The sequence below is a fragment of the Podarcis raffonei genome, chromosome 8 (genome assembly GCF_027172205.1).
Source record: "Podarcis raffonei isolate rPodRaf1 chromosome 8, rPodRaf1.pri, whole genome shotgun sequence".
In the NCBI taxonomy this organism is placed as follows: domain Eukaryota; kingdom Metazoa; phylum Chordata; class Lepidosauria; order Squamata; family Lacertidae; genus Podarcis; species Podarcis raffonei.
The window spans coordinates 49,850,418-49,869,128 of record NC_070609.1 but is presented as its reverse complement, the minus strand read 5'-3'; the positions used below and the strand labels follow the sequence as shown (position 1 = coordinate 49,869,128).

At 44.1% G+C, this 18,711-nt stretch overlaps 1 protein-coding gene and 1 non-coding gene across 3 annotated transcripts in view; both read right to left on the bottom strand.

The window, feature by feature from the left end:
• ZNF469 (zinc finger protein 469) overlaps positions 1–18,711 on the bottom strand; it is a 245,244-nt gene that overhangs the window by 92,746 nt on the left and 133,787 nt on the right. The window lies entirely within an intron of this gene.
• TRNAA-UGC (transfer RNA alanine (anticodon UGC)) lies at positions 9,457–9,535 on the bottom strand. The gene has a single exon. It is a non-coding gene; the product is annotated as a tRNA-Ala (tRNA).

Here is an 18,711-nt window from a genome sequence, read left to right as displayed (position 1 = left end):
CAATGTTGCCAGGACTCAAGTATGTAGCACTAATGCCATAGAGTCATATCCCAGGTCAACCTTGACCCCAAATATATGTTTCATAATGACAAGGCTCTTCAGAACCTAAGAGTTAAACCAATTTTTGCTTTGAAGTTACAGCTGTCTGAAAAGAGACGAGCAAACAAAACGGAACCCTGTAATTTTTTTTGCTACTCTAAAAATTGTAGCTTTGGGCCCAAAGCACAAGTGCATATGTATATGTGTATGTATGTGTATACCGATTATAAATAAACCAGGAACTCAGTGCTCACAGAACTGGAAGTTCCAGCTGGAAAGAGGCACAGGGGTGGGGGCATGGATTGTTTGCATGGGTGGATCACTATCTTCCCACAGTCCTTCTTTTGGAGGTTCTAAATTGTTGGGTTGAGTTTCTCTCCCCCACTCCCCTCAAATCAAAATGTTATTTGAGTTCACAAAAGACCCCATCATTATTGTTTGATGTCTATCGTAACATATAACAGAGACAATAATTTATATTCAAATAAAATGAATTGCCATTGCAAAGGGGGGGGGGAAGGAATTAGCATACAGCTTCATAATTGGAATGTTTAGTAAATGATGCATTTTGTTAGCACATAACTGCTAAATAGCAACTGCCAGAGAGAGATGTAGATAATGATGTTTGAGAAATGTGTGTGTGCGCGCACGTGTGTGTAAGTTAAAGTTGAAAAATTGACATGGCTGATCATGGGATGAAAATGAAAAAAAAGTTGTTCTATAGGAGTGTGCCATAACAACCTAAACTGGTGCACAGAACTAAGGGTCATTAATGAAGGGAAGCCCATAAGAGCCTAAGAGTCTGGCTGATGAATTGGGCCCAAGAGGGCTTGTCTAGCCCAGCATTCTGCTCTCACAGTGGCCAAGCAGCTGCCGAGGAGAAGCTCAATATGGGGTGTGTGTAGTGCACATCTCTGGAGTCGGTAATAAAAACATAAAAAAGAAAGGCAGTGCTACCGAAATACACCACCACAGGAGGAACGGAACGGAGCGCTAAACTCACCCCATAAACCTGTCTTTTCTTCAAACACCCAAAGGCCACATTAGCTCAAGAGAGGCCTCCTCCTCCTCCTCTGATCTTTTCTTCCTTGATCTCTGCAGAGCAACTGCCTCTTTCAATTACAGTGGCATCTCGGGTTAAGTACTTAATTCGTTCCGGAGGTCTGTTCTTAACCTGAAACTGTTCTTAACCTGAAGCACCACTTTAGCTAATGGGGCCTCCTGCTGCTGCCGCGCCGCTGATTTCCGTTCTCATCTTGAAGCAAAGTTCTTAACCTGAAGCACTATTTCTGGGTTAGCGGAGTCTGTAACCTAAAGCGTATGTAACCCGAGGTACTACTGTATTCCTTTCAGCTGCTGAAGACCGATTCTTCAGTGCACTGGCATCTATTAGGCACTATTATTATTATTTATTATTATTTTTGCATTGCATTTATATTCCACCTTTCTGCCCAGGGTAGTTTACCACTATATGCCACCCAAGGTAGTTTACAATTTTAAAGGATTAAAACGTTCCAGTCTAAGTTAGCTGGGCTTGGGTTGGGGAGGCTGGGGAGGCCATCTGACTGGAGCAGGCCCTGACATTCTCTGGCCCACCTGCCTTGCACTCTTCTTCCTCTTGACAGCACGAGGAGGGCTCTGCTCCCAGGCCTCTTTGGCTAGAGACCACTGCCTGTTCTAAATTAACAAATTCTGTCATTTCTACAGCACGGCTAAAGCGAATTGAACCCTGTGAAATGGGTCACATTTTGCAAATGGAGAAGTGGTGCAACCAAGCAGGAGGTGTCAGAAAAGTGACCACAGGGCATGGGCACAGCCAGGATTTCTGTTAGGGGGCAGGCTTTATGTTGGGGGGGGCAGAACCGAGCTATCTATGATGCGTTTGGTCAGCAAGTTAAGTATTTTTATTTATTTACTTGATTTAGGGGGGCAGCTGCCCCCCCCTGCTCCCCCTTGGTTATGCCCATGCCACAGGGGTAGCTGGCTTGTGGGGACCAAATAATAATAATAATAATAATAATAATAATAATAATAATAATAGTAATTTTATTATTTATGCCCTGCCCATCTGGATGGGTTTCCCCAGCCACTCTGGGCAGCTTACAGAATATATAAAACATAATAAAACATCAAACATAAAAAACTGCCTGATTCAGGGCTGCATTCAGATGTCTTCTAAAAGTTGTACAGTGGTACCTCGGGTTAAGAACTTAATTCGTTCTGGAGGTCTGTTCTTAACCTGAAACTGTTCTTAAGCTGAGGTCCCACTTTAGCTAATGGGGCCCCTCTGGCGCTGCGCTGCTGCCGAGCGATTTCTGTTCTTATCCTGAAGCAAAGTTCTTAACCCGAGGTACTATTTCTGGATTAGCGGAGTCTGTAACCTGAAGCGTCTGTAACCTGAAGCATCTGTAACCTGAGGTATCACTGTATAGTTCTTTATCTCCTTGACATCTGAATGGAAGGTGTTCCACAGGGAGGGTGCCACTACTGAGAAGGCCTTCTGCCTGGTTCCCTGTAACCTCGCTTCTTGCAGTGAGGCAACCAGCAGGAGACACTTGGAGGAGGACCTCAGTGTCTGAGATAAGCGATGGGGGTGGAGACGCTCCTTCAGGTATACTGGGCCAAGGCCGTTTAGGGCTTTAAAGGTTAGCACCAGCACTTTGAATTGTGCTCGGAAATGCACTGGGAGCCAATGAAGATCCTTTGGAACTGGTGTTATATGGTTCCGGCAGTGATTCCTGGTCACCCATCTAGCTGCCGCATTCTGGATTAGTTGTAGTTTCCGGGTCACCTTCAAAGGTAGCCCCACATAGAGTACACTGCAGTAGTCCAAGCGGGAGATAACAAGAGCATGTACCAGTCTGGTGAGACGGTCTGCGGGCAGGTAGGGGTCTCAGCCAGCGTACCAGATGGAGCTGGTAGATAGCTGCCCTGGACTCCCATTCAGAACCAGGGAGTCCTCCACACCTGCCCAACCCCTGTCCCACCCAAAAAGTATTTCTGTCTTGTCAGAATTCAACCCCAATCTGTTAGCTGCCATCCATCCTCCAACTGCCTCCAGACACCAAGCATTCATAGCGATGTCAATTTTTTGATCCTTCAGTCTCTACTCTTTCTGTCATTAGCACACATACTTAGCATGGATCCAAGTGAGTAGGAGGAGGACCTGAACCCAAAGCTTTCAGGATACAGCCTAGCTTGCCCTCCACTGGATTACGCTGATTACAGGCTTCAGCAGAGGCACCTTGCCTCTCCATCCCTCGCCTCACTGACTGAGCTGCTTTTCAGAGCTGCACATTCTGTTGTGCCTAACAGGTGGCGGTGTTGCTCTCCAGAATTTTATTGCTCTGTAAAGGAAAAATAAGCTCTTAGCTATTTAGCTATCTACCTCCAGTAGCACCTCTAGACCTTTGCAATCTTCACAGTGTTTTGTTTGGTGTGTTTTTTTTTAAGAACAGTCTATTCTTCCCCCTGGAATGTTAACCTATTTGCTGTCCCTCCTGGGCTGATTAAAACAACCAGTTCCAAGATATTCGTCCTTTAGAAAGGTCTCAGTCATCTATTTGTGCTGCAGGGAGAAGTGAGAGATTTTGGGAAAAGTGGGTTTTTTGGAAAGAAAACTTTCAAGAAATGCAGTTGCTGTTTCACAAGCACAATGATGCGGTTGCAAAAATGAAGCTGGGAGATAGTTGCGCTCTGACCAACCATCTGCTGATAGACAGGATTGGACTGCTCTGATCTCTCTCACACACTCATATTGGGCTAGGCTCAGGGCAAATTAAATCCAAATGTAATGATTTGCTGTAAGCAGCCGCAGACATTTTGCAATCCACAGCACGGCAGTGTGCAGACTTGTGGTTTGTGCTCACAACATTCAGCCCCATGGCCCATGGGCTGCATAAGAACAGCAAATGAGAGCCAACAGGATTTGTGCACTCCTTTGAAGAAGTGAAAAAAGCAGGGTAGGCACATCACATAAGATGGTCAGTCATGTTTACGGTTTCACAGCCCTCTGACACTTCATGCATCTGCAAAAGGGACTTTCATAACGAATAACTGTGTTTGATTGTAAGGCAACCCAAGACTCCACTAGAATTGTGTTCCCAGGCATCATTGAAGCCCAGTCATCAGGAAACAAATAATACTACAGACGCATCACCAGAAGTGTAGTTGAAAATTCAGAAGTGCAGAGCCCCATCATGATCATCACAGCCATAGCCCCTCACAGCCACACACCTACTAATATGATACAATAATCTTCTAATTATTCAGTAATAATAATTAGTGATACATTGCAATGATTAATGCAGATCTCCATGTGTTGCCTTTCAGTTAGATCTAATATTTTCTGTGCACGTATGTGGGCAAATGATTTGGATTCTTCTTCTGGAGTGGATTAATTGTGTTTGCCATGAAGTTCCACGGTATGTAACAGAACCTGCGCACCCTTCTCTTGGAACTGAAGCACCCTGTGTTTTCTGTGTTCCTAAATGCTTAGCACTGCAACACAGTTTGGCTAAATGCTCCCCTTTCATGCTGATTGGGCAGCTCTAAGATGATAGAGACAGGGACCCTGCTTCAGAAATAGAATAGGTCTTTGACACCCCTCCTCCAATTACTCTGGAGCCCAAACACCATTGCCTATCACCCGCTACAAGCAGATCTGGCTGTGCTCTTTAAAAACTGTCAAAAGCAGTGGGAGCGGAACTCTTGGCCACCTCATTTTACACTGAGATAACTTCCAAATGCCATGAGATTTTCCAAGAAATGCCCCCCCCCAAATTCAGACAATTTCCCCCCACCCCCCAAATTGCCAAAACTGAGCGATGCCAAGGAAGGTTTGGCGCAGCTCTGCCAGGGACAGAGTTTCTTCCTGGCCTGCCGTTGCAGCGGCTTCTCTTGCAATCGCTTTGTCTAACAGGTCAGGCCCTGCCAGAAGGCGTCAGAAGGTTTCTGCCAGCGTGCTTTTAGCTGGCAGGATCCGAGCGCGGGTGCACAGGCCAAGTTGAACAGCAGTATGAAGGACCCAGCCAAAGGAGCCTTGGGTTTCATTGGCACCAAGATGCAACAAAAGACTGAAATAGAAGCTGCGGGGGTGGACGGCCCTTGGTGTGTGGGGGTGTGTGGGAAAGCTAAGAGGAGCGAATGCTGTCAATGAAAGAGAGATGAGTTATGGGGCACATATAGTGAGTGCCTAGAAGAGGCGGGCAGGGTGGCCCACCATGGAGCGCCTGAAATGGTCTTGGTTTCTAGCTCAACTCACAGGCCACCCCAAGCCAGAGGCTGACCCAAGCAAGGAAGACAGATTCACCCGTCATGTCGGGATGGTGTAAAAACCTCCAGCAGACCATTTGACCACGTCAGAATATGCACAGTAAAAGATCCCATTTCGATGGAATCCCTTGTGCAGATGGAGAGGCCATTTATCAGCATGAGAGCAAAGCGGTGGAAGAAAGTACAGCTGGTTCTAAGCATGGTAAACATAAGGTGCTTCCAGAGGTAAAATATTTGGAGAAATTACAGTGGTACCTCGGGTTACATACGCTTCAGGTTACAGACGCTTCAGGTTACAGACACTTCAGGTTACAGACTCTGCTAACCCAGAAATATTACCTCGGGTTAAGAACTTTGCTTCAGGATGAGAACAGAAATCACACGGTGGCAGTGGGAGGCTCCATTAGCTAAAGTGGTGCTTCAGGTTAAGAACAGTTTCAGGTTAAGAACAGACCTCCAGAACGAATTAAGTACTTAACCCGAGGTACCACTGTACTGTATATTGCGGTGGGGAATTTCAGGCCATGCAGCAAAATATGGCCTGTCAAGCCTCTTTATCTGGCCCTTGAGACTTTCTTCAGCCACACCCCTCACCAGCCCTGCTCTGCACTGTCCTTGTGTGCTTTTGCCTGGCAGAAATAGGTCCCTGACATCTGATAGTACAGTGGTACCTCGGGTTAAGAACTTAATTCGTTCCAGAGGTCCGTTCTTAACCTGAAACTGTTCTTAACCTGAAGCACCACTTTAGCTAATGGGGCGTCCCGCTGCGCTGCCAGAGCACAATTTCTGTTCTCATCCTGAAGCAAAGTTCTTAACCTGAGGTACTATTTCTGGGTTAGTGGAGTCTGTAACCTGAAGCATCTGTAACCTGAAGCATCTGTAACCCGAGGTACCACTGTACTGCTGCTTGCCTGGATGGGGGATAGAGAAGTGTGTGTGTAGAAACCTGCTTGCTGTACAAAGGTAAAAATGTGCCCTTATTGTTCTAGCCACCATTACCCCAGGCCCCACCTGACACGCATGTGGCCCCCAGAAGGGAATGTGACCCTTGAACTGAAAAGCATTTCCTATTCCTTGCATATCTAGACGGCCAATTTCTAATGGTGCAAACCTATGAGTGTTTATTCAGAATTCAGTCCCATTTTGCTCATAGTGTACTCTAGGCTGTAGTATGAAATCAGACCAAGGTAGGAAGAACCTAGGAAGTTGTTTTACACCAACACAGACCCAATGATCCATCTTAGCTCAGAACTTTCTACACGAAGAGGCAGTGGCTCTCCAAGATTTCAGGCAGGGGACATTCCCAGCCCTGCATGATGACTGAACTGGGGACCTTGTGTAAAAGCAGACTAGAAGTTTGCTTGCAAGATCAACCACACATTATTTAGACTTAATCTTGAAACCCAGTTAACCTTAGGATTTTAAGCATCAATATTTGCATTTATTTATTTGTTTATTCATGCAATCTGTTTCTAACTCACTTTTAACCAGAACTAATATTAGATAGGATACAGAACTACGATATACAGGATATGTGTGTGTGTAGGGGTGGGTGGGTGTGTCAGGCTCCCACCCCAAAACACAATGACAGTGATTCTTACTTGAAAGCAAGGAAGATATATTTATTAAGGCTACTTGCAAAACAGGCTCAGCAGCAAGCATGAGGTCCAGAAGTCAAGATTCAAAGGTACATGAGTAAGGCAAGATATTCATAGCCAAACAGAAGATACAGAGATGCCCTGAGACATCTCCCCTCCTGCCAAGCTTTTAAATGGAGAGTTGCCTCTGCATTTAATAAGATAATTCCACACTACCACTGTATTCTCAGTCCATGCTTCTTTATTGTCATACATTCTTATTCTTTTTTACATTTCATGATTCCTAAAGTAATGGTGATTGATGATTATTAAACACTGATTATATATTTCATGACTTTGTTTCATTTACATTCCTAGGAATTTGGGTTGTGGTCAGTAACTTTATATGCTCACCAAGGGTTCAATGAGCTCAGAGATTTGGGAAACCCTAGATTATATGGCTGCTCAGTGTCTAGGACACCAGTGATGCTTGGGCTTGGGGAAGAGGAAAGCTTTATTTATTTAAAGCATCTCTATCCCTCTCTTTAACACATTTGCAGCAAGCCAGCCTGTGCAACGTCTTCTCAGAAGTAAGCCCTGTCGTCTTCAGTGGAACTTATTTCTAGGTTAGTATATTAAGATGGTAAACTGTGGCTGCAATCCTAGTTTCCTGAGAGTAAGTTCCACTGACTTCACTAGGTCACTAGGACTGAGTAAACATGCATAGGATTGGGTCATTCATTAGCTATGCGCTGGTTTATTCTAAGCATTTATAGACAGTTCCCAGGATGGCTATATGGAGAAATATAAAAGCAGCAGAAACTATTTGGCAAATATGAGGTGTCAGTTTAGAAGCTAAAAAAGAGAAGGGAAGCCTGGGAAAACAAAAAGTTATTTAGGGTAGTGAAAATCACCATCAAAAAGTTTCAATTATACATAAACAAAAGTGGAAAATCAACAATAGCAACAAAAGCCAACCATAGCTATAACATCCCATCCTTGTGTTGGTTTGCATTAATGTCCACCGTGACACATAATCATTATTGTCATGCATATGGTAACCATCTACAAGCGGTGTAGGATTTCACTCAATTGTTCCAAAATTAAATGGAGAAAGTTCAACAAATAAGGCACACCTGAGGCTAAATCCATTTCCTTCAGCTTTATCTGCATAATTTTGACAAATCAAATGAACCCTGCTCTAATACCTTAGAATGTATTTCAAGGCCTGCAAGCGGCTGGACTCATTTTCTAACCAGGTCTGCAAAGTGCTTTGTTTGTAAGACAGGGTTGAACAGCTACAGTCTCCAGTGTGAAAGCTTGTGGCCATCGCCTGCATACAAAGAGGCTGCCCGGGTTATTCAGCTATAGGTGCACACTGAACATGCACAGAGGCATTCTCACCTGCATTATAATATTTTCTGACTTTCAGATCTAAAGCAAGGGCTATTCAGGAATGATTTATTTGGCTTCAGCAAGAATGCTGGGACAATTAGGATTAAAGACTCTCCTCTATGCAGTGTAAGGTTTACTTAGGTCTAAGGCAGATGCTGTGGGCCTTCTTAGTCCAGATTAGAAGCAGGAGGCAGAAGGGTTTCCCCCCACCCACAATTACTGCAAGCAAGGAGTGGAATCAAAGCAAGGTACCCCTATACTCTCCTTTGGCCCACACAGGGAACAGAGGCTGTGCTGTGTTTTGCCTGCAGGGTTAACTCAGCCCCCAAACTCTGCCTTTGCTTCATCTTCAGTGGAGCTCAGAACCTCTTCCAGAAATTCGTTTGATGCAATTATTCCCTGCTTGATCTCACCATAGCCACATGCCCTAGGTTCTGTTTGCAGTTACCGCCTGAAGCCTCCTCTCAGCAGGGAATGACAGCAAAAATCCCATCTGCTCCAGCACTGCAAGGAAGGAATCCTCCATTTTCATTTTTATGTTTTAAACCTGGAGGAGATGTTACAAAACAGTATGTGCAATCCAGAGCCACCCAAGGAACTTGCTGGTGCCAGAGAAGCTGGCCATCTTCCCAGTGGATTGTGTCCTTAATTAATGAATCAACATAAACAGCAAACCACCAGGAAGACAGACAACCAATGCAAGCAAGTCTGGGTGGTTAAGTCTGAAGTTATCAGGCTTTGAAGTGGATTTGGCGGTGGAGGAGCAGATAGCAAGATGGTATGGGATATGCAGAAATCAAAAACACAGATATGGTTAAAGGGGAAAGGACTACACTTCAGGAAGCACTTGTAAATGGGGATGAGGGAGGAAAGGCCTTGGAGCCAAGCTGTACACAGATCTCCCCATCAGAATCAACCTCATTTTAAAATTAGATGAGGCCTCCATCTTTGGAGTGGCAGGGAGGGAGAAGGGTGGCTGTGACCCACCGGCAGCATCTCCTGCACAGAGCCTCATCAAAGTGAGCATCACAATTTGGGGCCTCTTCACTGTGGCGCATATAAAGTTGCCTTATCTCAAGTCAGACCCTTATCCATCTAGTTCCATACTGTCTACACTGAGTGGCAATGGCTCTTTCTGAGGTGTCAGAGAAGAGCCATTCCTAACCCTACCTGGAGATGCCAGGATTTGAACCTAGGACCTTCTGTGTGCAAAGCAGATGCTCTACCACTGAGCCAGACTCCCCACCCCCAATCAGACTGAGTTTTACTGAGTCTACTTCTGGACTCTCAACTTCTACAAGACACTTCGCTCTAGCTGTCCCTTGAAAACTACACTTGGAACAATTCCCTTGGATTCAGGATTTTTCCGAGAGCAGCTGTTAAAAGTCCTTTCTTTGCATGCATTCCTGGGCACATCCCCTATAGTGTTATATACCCAGGGGGAACTAACCAAAAAACGCTCCTGTTTATAATCCACAAGACATCCTTCTGTTTCTTATCCAAATCTGCAATTCATATTCAGTGGCCCAATCCTGTTGCTGATCATTCTGGGCTTCATTGGATTGTTAGAGTTGGCATTGTTAAGAGAAAAGGGAAAAAATCCCACATCTGACTCAAGAATTTTACAAGGGAGAAAGAGAGAGAGAGAGAGAGAGAGAGAGAGAGAGAGAGAGAGAGAGAGAAGCAAGTTAACTTCTTCTTACTCGTGTTACTTGAAGCAGCTTGCAAAGAGAATGATCCTGGGAACTTTCATAGCACCAGGAATTCTGAATCTGCTATGAGCATTTATGGATCCGATGCTTCAATCACTTTCTGCCAGCAAAGCAGAAAGATACTAGCTCATATTGAAGTGGTGCTGGGAGAAAGCATGGAGTGTTCCTCTGCTTTCATAATCACACATATTTTTATTTGCTTGAGGTTGTTGGTAACTGTTGCTTAGAGGAGGGCCAGGCACCATCCCCCAGACCTCTCTTTCCTCTATCTGCCCTAAGGTAAGCTGGGCGGATGTTCAGAATCCAAAGTCAGTTTTACCCAGAGGCCATTCAAGATGCCAGGATGATACAACCTTGCATTCAGAGCCATTGTGAGTCCTTTTATTTTTCGGGAAAAAGAGAGAGAGAGAGAGAAACTGATGGACAGAGCACACCAGCTAACAATCAGGATAAAATGTCATTTCCTGGCGAATTTAATTCTGGATGGGAATAATGCAAATAGTCAATTACAACTGCACTGCATCTGAAATTATACTCTAGTTTGCATATAAAAACTCAGCACTTAGAGAGGAGAGGCGCATTCCTGTTCTGAAAAACCTTCACTGCTTCCTTAGGAACGCAAGAAAGAATCACTGGATTCAGCATGCCACAGTTTTGCAGCTGGCACTTGAGAGCACCACATCTGCAGGGAAACCCCAGAAACATGTTTGTCTACAGTGCCAAAGGTACAGATCTTGTGAAGAAAGATGGGTTGTTTGGTTACTTGCATACAGATATGGAGGTGGAGGCTGGAATATGGATTTTTTCTGATCCTCAGGTTGGCCTGAAAATCAAAGAGGATGAAACTTCCACTTGTAGAATCATGAACGTTAGGTGAACCGACTCTGCGCGTATAGAGAAAACACAGAATTTTTATAGGACGCTATTGGCATAATAAAAAATTCTGCAATGAGGCCTTCACATTACAAAAATATATGAAAACTGGCCGCATCCATCCCAACCCTCACCAGACAGGATCCATTCATGCATAGGAGGACACCAGAGTCCTCCTAATTCCTCCTCATTGTCCCAAGAAAATAAATCTTATGAGTTATCTGTTAGGATATTTGCCTCCACAAATCCACTGTATTTGGGGAGGGGGAAGTGACCCTCCCACTTACCACAACCCTAGCAGATTTCTGCCAGGCTTCCCAGAAGGCCTGTGAAAGGCCTCCCCTTATGCGCAAAAGGGCCTGTTGCTTCAGCAGAGCTATAAAGTTCTATTGGCATTATTTCAACTTAAAGACATTGTGCTCTAGATAGAATGAACGCAAGGCAGGTGTGCCAAAAGCCACCGGAAGATCCCAGCCTCCAGCTTCCCGACATAATTCATTGGGGGAGATGCCTCCTCTCAAAGAGATTAGCTCCCACTTTCCACTGCTGCTTCAACATCAAAACATAATGATGCATTTGTTTCTTCTCCAACAAGTCAACTGCTCTGTTGTTGCCTTGGCAGTTCTGCCATAAAACATGTTGGCCACGAGCTTGACTGCACCCCGAAAATGAACCTGTGTTCTAAGGATGGCTGAATCTGTCAGTTTCAGTTTCTTTGTTTCTCATTTTTCTGATTTTAAGTTCAGTTCTTCACTTTCCCACAGAATTTTACTGTGAATTTCCCTAAAAATTCACTTTCCTGAATTTTGCAACACAGTTCTCCAGCCACGTAATGTGTACAGAAAGGCATACATTAAGGTTCAACGTACATAAAAATGCATATTAGTGCATATTACTAATATATTAGTGAAAAGAACATACAGAAAAGCATTACATTAAAAGAAACTGCCTTGCAAAAAAATGTGCATATTAGGTTCCATTCACACTACAATGCTTACAAATATTCATGAGGACATCATCCCCCCCCCAAAAAAAAACAAATGCACCAACATATGTGGAGATGTAAAGAACTGAACTTAAAGCAACTGAGAGAAACTGAAATTGACAGATTCGCCCATCCCTATGCATGCCTCTATAAAGATAGCCAGGCCACATTTCGCTGGGTGTGGTGGTGGGGGAAACATGAACATTTGGGAGGGACTCTGCATTCATTATCTGAAGGGGCCCTCTTGGGTCCCCCATCTACCTGAAATTAAGTAGGCAATGTCTGGAAAGAGATGCTTTTCAGCAATAGCATCTCTTGCCCTATGGAATGCCCTCTTCAGGGAGGCTTCCTTGGCGCAACTGTGGTTTTATTCCAGGAAGGACATTTTTATTTGCCTATGCATTCCAGCATGTAATGGGAGTGGGTGTTAACACTGTTTTATCTGCTTTGTTTGTTTTATTTTATTGCTGTCTCAATTGAACCACATCTGTTTTAATTGCAGTTTTACACACTGCTGTTTTATCACTGTTATGCCCTGCAGCCTAAAACATTTCTTAAATACATAAACTAGCATTTAGATAGAAGGTTTCAGAGTTCTCAACACATTTCACGCACATCATCGCAGCAATCTTCAAACTTGCCACTTCTGTTGGGCCAGTATCCCCATATTACAGAAAGAGAAGACTGAGGCTGGGAGAAGACGGCCTTGCTAAACCTAAATAGGCAGTTTTGGAACCAGGGCCTTCCCCCAGAGAATGTAAACTTAACTGTGGCAATGTGCTCACTTTCAACATCTGTTGCAGTGGGGAAATATCTGAATTTATTTGTGGTTGGTTTTCTTTCATTTAAAAAGGCATACCCTGCTTTGGGACCATCTGGCTCCCAAAGCTCCTTACAAAACAAACAAACAAACAAAAATCCATTTGTTGCTGTTGTTTTAAAAACTATTAAACTATTATTAAACAGGTCTGTAAAAAAGAACACCTTGTTTTCTGCCAGCTTTCAAATAAAAGGATAAAACCTACACAGTGGGTGCAAACATCCATAAAAACAAACTTTAAGTTAATAAAAATGGCTACAGAAGGATAATAATAACAGAGCAAAATAACAATGGCAAACTCAGCAGCCATGAAAACCGCAATAGCTTTGGAACGTTCCTGCGAGATTCTGATGCACAGACAGAGTGCTCGTCTAGTTTTCTCCTAGGCAAAGAAATTCTTCATCTACAACACAGTGCGAGAAATCTCCACAGTGCACATGGAGAGATTTGACGTGATCTGTGAAAGGTAATATGGCAACTGCCCCATGTGTGATGCTCCACGCATGCTAGAGCATTTTGACTTGTGAATCAAGTCAACTCTCTGAAATAGATCGGACAAATCTTACATGGGAGATTCTTGAATGTGGGTTGGAGCAAATGCTAGTCCTACTCAGAGTTAGATCCACTGAAATTAATAGACATGGTTAATCATTAGTTTCACTGGGTCTACTCTGTGTAGAGGTTAGTTGGATATGGCCCTGTGACTATTTTGACCTTGTGAATTAATTAACAGCGGTTGTTACTGAGCAAAACCTGCTACGTTCCGAACTGGCGGCATTTCCCCTGGCAGAATCTTAGCCGCTTGCCCTGGATCAGATTTCACAGGTTAAAACTCTGCCATAAGCAAGACTTATAACCAAAATTCTCCTTGTCAAAAGCCTCCATAATCCTCATTCCTAAATATTACTTTTATTGAGTGCCTGGATGAAGAAGACCCCCAAAAGTCCATCCTCCTGCCTTAACAGAAATTTGCTTAAAGTCATCCGGCACGGTTCGCTTTTGCTCTGAGGACAGAAACCATCAAACCTTCCTCACCACAATGAAAAGTTTGGAACATCCAATGCTAGCTCCTGCTCAGAGTAGACCCACTGAAGTTGATGGATATGACTAACTTAAATCTAATCATTTCAGTGGGTTTGCTCTGAGTAGGGCTTAGCTGGATACAACCCTTTGTGCAACTTTCACTTTTTAGGATCTGTATGCAGCGTAAAACCCCACCTCTCATCATTAATCGAACTCGGCCTGATGTTTGGTAGCTAGCAATGGCATTTTGGATGGGAGCTTTCTAATGTGGCAATGAGGGCAGCTCACACAGGAGGGAGTTGGGCAGCAGGTAGAGCAACTCCTACAGGAACTACACGGTAATGATTTGGAGGTGTCCAAAGGTGCAGTTTAGGTGGGGATGAAAAGAAACATCCTGATGGATTGCAATCCAGCGCATGGATCAGAGGCAACTTCTGGGTTCAAAGAAACTGAACCCGGACAAAAGCTTATGATGGAATAAATGTGGTAGTCTTGAAGTGCTGTAAGGCTCTTAATAATACTTCCAAACAGTCACTATTTGGGGCTGGGATTCAATTATGTACTGGAAAATTCAGGTTGCAGAATTATGGTTGATTGGGAAGTCTTCCACAATGAAACCCACTTTCCCCAAATGTGGCTGTTTTTGTTGTTGTTTGTTTTGCAGTAAGGAAAGTGACAGAAAAAGGCCTCGGGAAATGTGTGATAATGCAATGTCATCTATGCTTCCCGCCAAAAAAAAGAGAGTGAATGCTCATTAAATAGTCAACATCACTTAATCTCCATGCAAAGAAGCCAGAATAAATGCTCAATAAACAGGTCTCTTGGAACCACCCTTAATCTGTTGCAGTAGAAACAACAAGCGTGTCCACCTCTTTGGAAGTTGCATTAATGTGGTTATATCGTGCATATTTCCCATTGTCTCCCCACTGGACCGTGTGTCGAATCCTGCTGCCATAGGAATGGCAAGTAACTTCCATTTTTTAATATAAAAAAATTAATCCCAGTCACCACCTCCAAAATCCCTCCTAAGTAACTGGCAATGCTATATTATTAAAAGTTTATATTTGAAATGCCTTTACTAGCAACAACACATCAGATATAGCCTCATCAATTGCAGGTGGTGGAGTCTGATTTTCTCTCTCTTCAAAGCAAACAAAAGTTTCCATAGCGTGTTTAGACCCTGCAATTGAGTAACACTTTTATTAAAAACCAAAGTTTTCCTGTATACAAAAATCAGATATCAGCTCATAACTCTTACAAGCACATGTTCTTTTTAAGGAATGTTAATATCTAAATACTGTCTGCCCAATGCACCATCACAAACTGTTTGGAAATAAAATTATTTGTATGCTTTATGGCAACTATAAGAAAATAGCCTGTTTGATATGATCTATAAAAAGCAAAATAGTTTGTTTGTTTTTGTAAGTGTTTAACAATTTGTTATTTTGGATAGCAATATTGCAAATTGTTTCCTAAAATATATTCACTTGCTGCCCTGAAGAGATGCTAGCTTGCTTTCAAAAGGGGTTGTTTTTCTTTTCTCCTAAGCACCGACAAGCAATGGGAACCTCGAAAAATAATAAAACAAAGAATTCTAATAAATAAATTCAAAATGCTCAGGGTTTCCCAAAGGGTTAATGCAAGCTAATTGAAAAGCGGAATCCTTGGCAGCTGTCCAGGCCACAGTTACACATGCCTGGTGAACTTAAGCATATCCATTTAATTGACACATAGGTGTGGGTTAAATGGCACGCTTCTTGTTGGTACATTTTTGCTTCACAAGCTTAAGCGGCAGAAAATGCACGCCTGCAGAAAGGGAATGTCTAGTGAGGTACGGTAATCTAGGAACTGAAAAGTGCTGCAGAGTTTTCTTTGAAAGCATCTGTGCTCTGCTGGCTTTAGCACGCAGACAGTGGGCTGGATCCAGACACAGTCAGCTGAACTTAAAGCCCCGTTGAAACCCATGGGGCAAAAGTTAGCTGCAACTCAAGTCTCCTTGATTTCAGTAGGAACTAAGTGCAACTAAATTGGCCTGCACCCATCAAGCCCAATCTGCCCATCAATAGCTTCTTCTGCTCCGTGGGAATGAATGGCACCCCTGCTGTGCTCTAGCCCATTAATTGCAACGGAGCTTGCAGAGGAGAAGGTCCCTGAGGGATTGGCTCCCTTGACTTGAATGAAAACATTTTCTTTGGCTTTTAACCCCTGAACTGAACTATTAACCCTGCAGCACTTTTTAAGAAAGGAAGGGGGAGGGGGGAGAAAACGGGAAGAGAGAATTGATTTTACAGTTCTCCATTTCATGCATGCAGTGCACATTAACAGGAAAGTCTATTTAAAAAAACAAAACCTCAGACGGGATACAGATGCTTATTTCCGAGGACCTGTTAAATTCCTGGTATTTATTCCCAAGAGGTAACACAAGCTAATTTCCAAATCTGCAACATACAAACCAGATTTTAATTACCTTTCTGGTCTATTTCCTTGATGCGCTCCCTTCTGAAGTACAGAGTGGGGATTCCCCCCTGACTGTCTGGCATGGGAGTTAATTCCCCTACCTGCTCAGGCTTAGCGGATAACATCAGTGAGCGGTGCTCCTTCGCCCGGTGTTGCCTTACAGAACCCACGGGGCTTCTTTTGCAGCAGGGGTAGATTTCCAGGTGCACAGCTTATGGGGAGCCTTGCCGTTTGCAGATTTTTACTTTTTTATTTTAAAAAATATACAAAAACATTCGGAGCAGCAAGCGCTCACCCCAGGCCGTTCCACAATCCACCCAGCAGCGGTGAGGAGCTCTTCCTTCCAAAACAATGCTCCCACTTCCCTCTGTTTTGCAGACCCACGTTCTCCCTTTTGCCTGGTGCTATTCCCTCCCTGCGACAGCCTTCGGGACTGGGGGAAAGCACTCAGATTCTGGAGAGAGAGAGAGATCACTGGGTTAAAAAGCACCGGAGTCCAGGTTTCCGAGAAGGCAGGGAGTCTCTCCCCATGGCAGGCTTCTGCCCATCGCTCTTCTGCAGGGCAGCCCACCTGCAGCCATCCTTCCACAGGTCCTACAGTGTGACCGTCGCCCTCGTCCTCAGAGGAAGAGGCATGAAAAAGCCTCTCTGGTGTCTGCTGATGACTTCACCTCATTAGCATGCTTCTGATAGTTCCCTCAGACTGTCTTTTCTGCTTTCTTTTTTTAAACTGACTTTAAGACTCTCTGCTAATCAAAATTCTGGAGTGCTTAACCATTTCCTCACTCTGAGAGGAGAGGCAAAATTCCAGTGAGGTGAGCAGAAAGGAGCATTGGGTGAAGGTGGGGAGAAGAACACAAGAGTGAGAGCTCGAACTCCAGCACATGGGCCAAGAGCAATAAATCCTATCGATGTCCATGGCTCATCGCCTGGAAACATATTCCTAACCCAAAGATGGCCGAAATGAGACAGGGGCAGACTGGTGCTAGACTATGTTATGGGGCCTTGCGTCGTAACTCTTTGACCCGTACAGTCTCTTACTGCATTTCTAGCATGGAGATGCCAAAATCAGCCCCTTCCCAGCAGGCTGATCAGACTTTTGAATGTTCATAGTCAGCCATGTGGCCACTGAAAACCAGTCATGGATGTACAACATAGACATTGTGACAAGTACCCATTGACAGCCTTATCATCCGCTCTATAGTAGCCTTGCCACTAATCCAGCTCTTGCTGGTGGGGTTCCCCCAAATTCAAGGAGGGACTATGTCAAAGTAACTTTGAACACAGAAGTTCTCAGGTTCAATTACCAACATCTCAGGCAGGGCTGGGAAAGACACCACCACCCCGCTTGAAACCCTGGCAGGTCTAGCCCAAAATATTTTGCTACTCTGGGGTGAAGGACAAGGTGGTACCTGCATCATTCCATGTGCAGAAGCCAACTGGGCTGGTAGTTCAATCTCAGTCCAATACCCAAAGGCAGCAGGACAGATAATGTGGCACACACAGCCCTGCCCTGAAACAGACGGGTACAGCTCAGGAGAAACAGCCAGGAGGTCACCACTCCCAGTTGGTGTCACCTGAGGCAGTCACCTCACTCTGTCTAAAGGAGGGCTGGCCCTGATCCCAGGAAAAGCTTTGCTATATGGAACAATGGTCTGGCTCTGTTCCCAGCCCACTGCCCACAGCTCCAGCTGAGAGGTAATCGTCTGAATGCCTCTGGATAACCCGCTCATCCTGACTTGATATGTCACTTGTCAACACAGAGGGTTTCCTGACTTCCAAAGGAGCAATTTCAAATGAGATGACACATCCCATGAGAGGCCAGAGGAAACTTCTGAATATTTTAATCAACTCTGGAGAGAGGAATCAATGGAAGAATTTAGGAGACTAGAATGGAAAAGATTTTGGGTCCTGAACACTGCATAAATACAGATCCCTCTTCCCTTTTTCAGGGTGTCTTTGTCCACCTATGGAAACAAGCTCTCCTTATGCTTCAGGAAGTAGAACTCAGGAAAATTACAGGATATCCCACCATTGCATCAGCAAAGTGCTCTTTAAACAAATGCTGCTGTGGATTCTGCCCCCCGCCCACCCACATGGCTGTAACATTCAAAAGCTTGGAACTGAAAGGCCATGACCAATGTTGCACAGTTGGCATTGACTCACAACAGGGCCTTCTTGTTGGTGGCTCTCCATTTGTGGAATGCCCTCCTTGGCGAAGTGTGTCTGCCTCCCTTGCTATTAACATTCAGGAAGAATTTAAAAACATTCCTGTTCACTCAGGCATTTGATGGCTGAAACATACCACTGCTGATAACCTGCAAATTATTAGCTGCGAGAGAAACTGTTTTAAAATGTTTTGAGATGTCCTTTGATGTTTTAAAAAGTTTTAAATGTGTTTTCATTTTATGTTTAATTATTTTGCTACTTTTGTTTGCTGAGCTCCTTTGGAAAGGAAGGGTGGAATAGAAATTTAATCAAGAATAAATCAATAGAAACATGCATCATTAACATGAAAGTGTTGCCCATCCCAGTATCGGGGGGGGGGGGGAATGA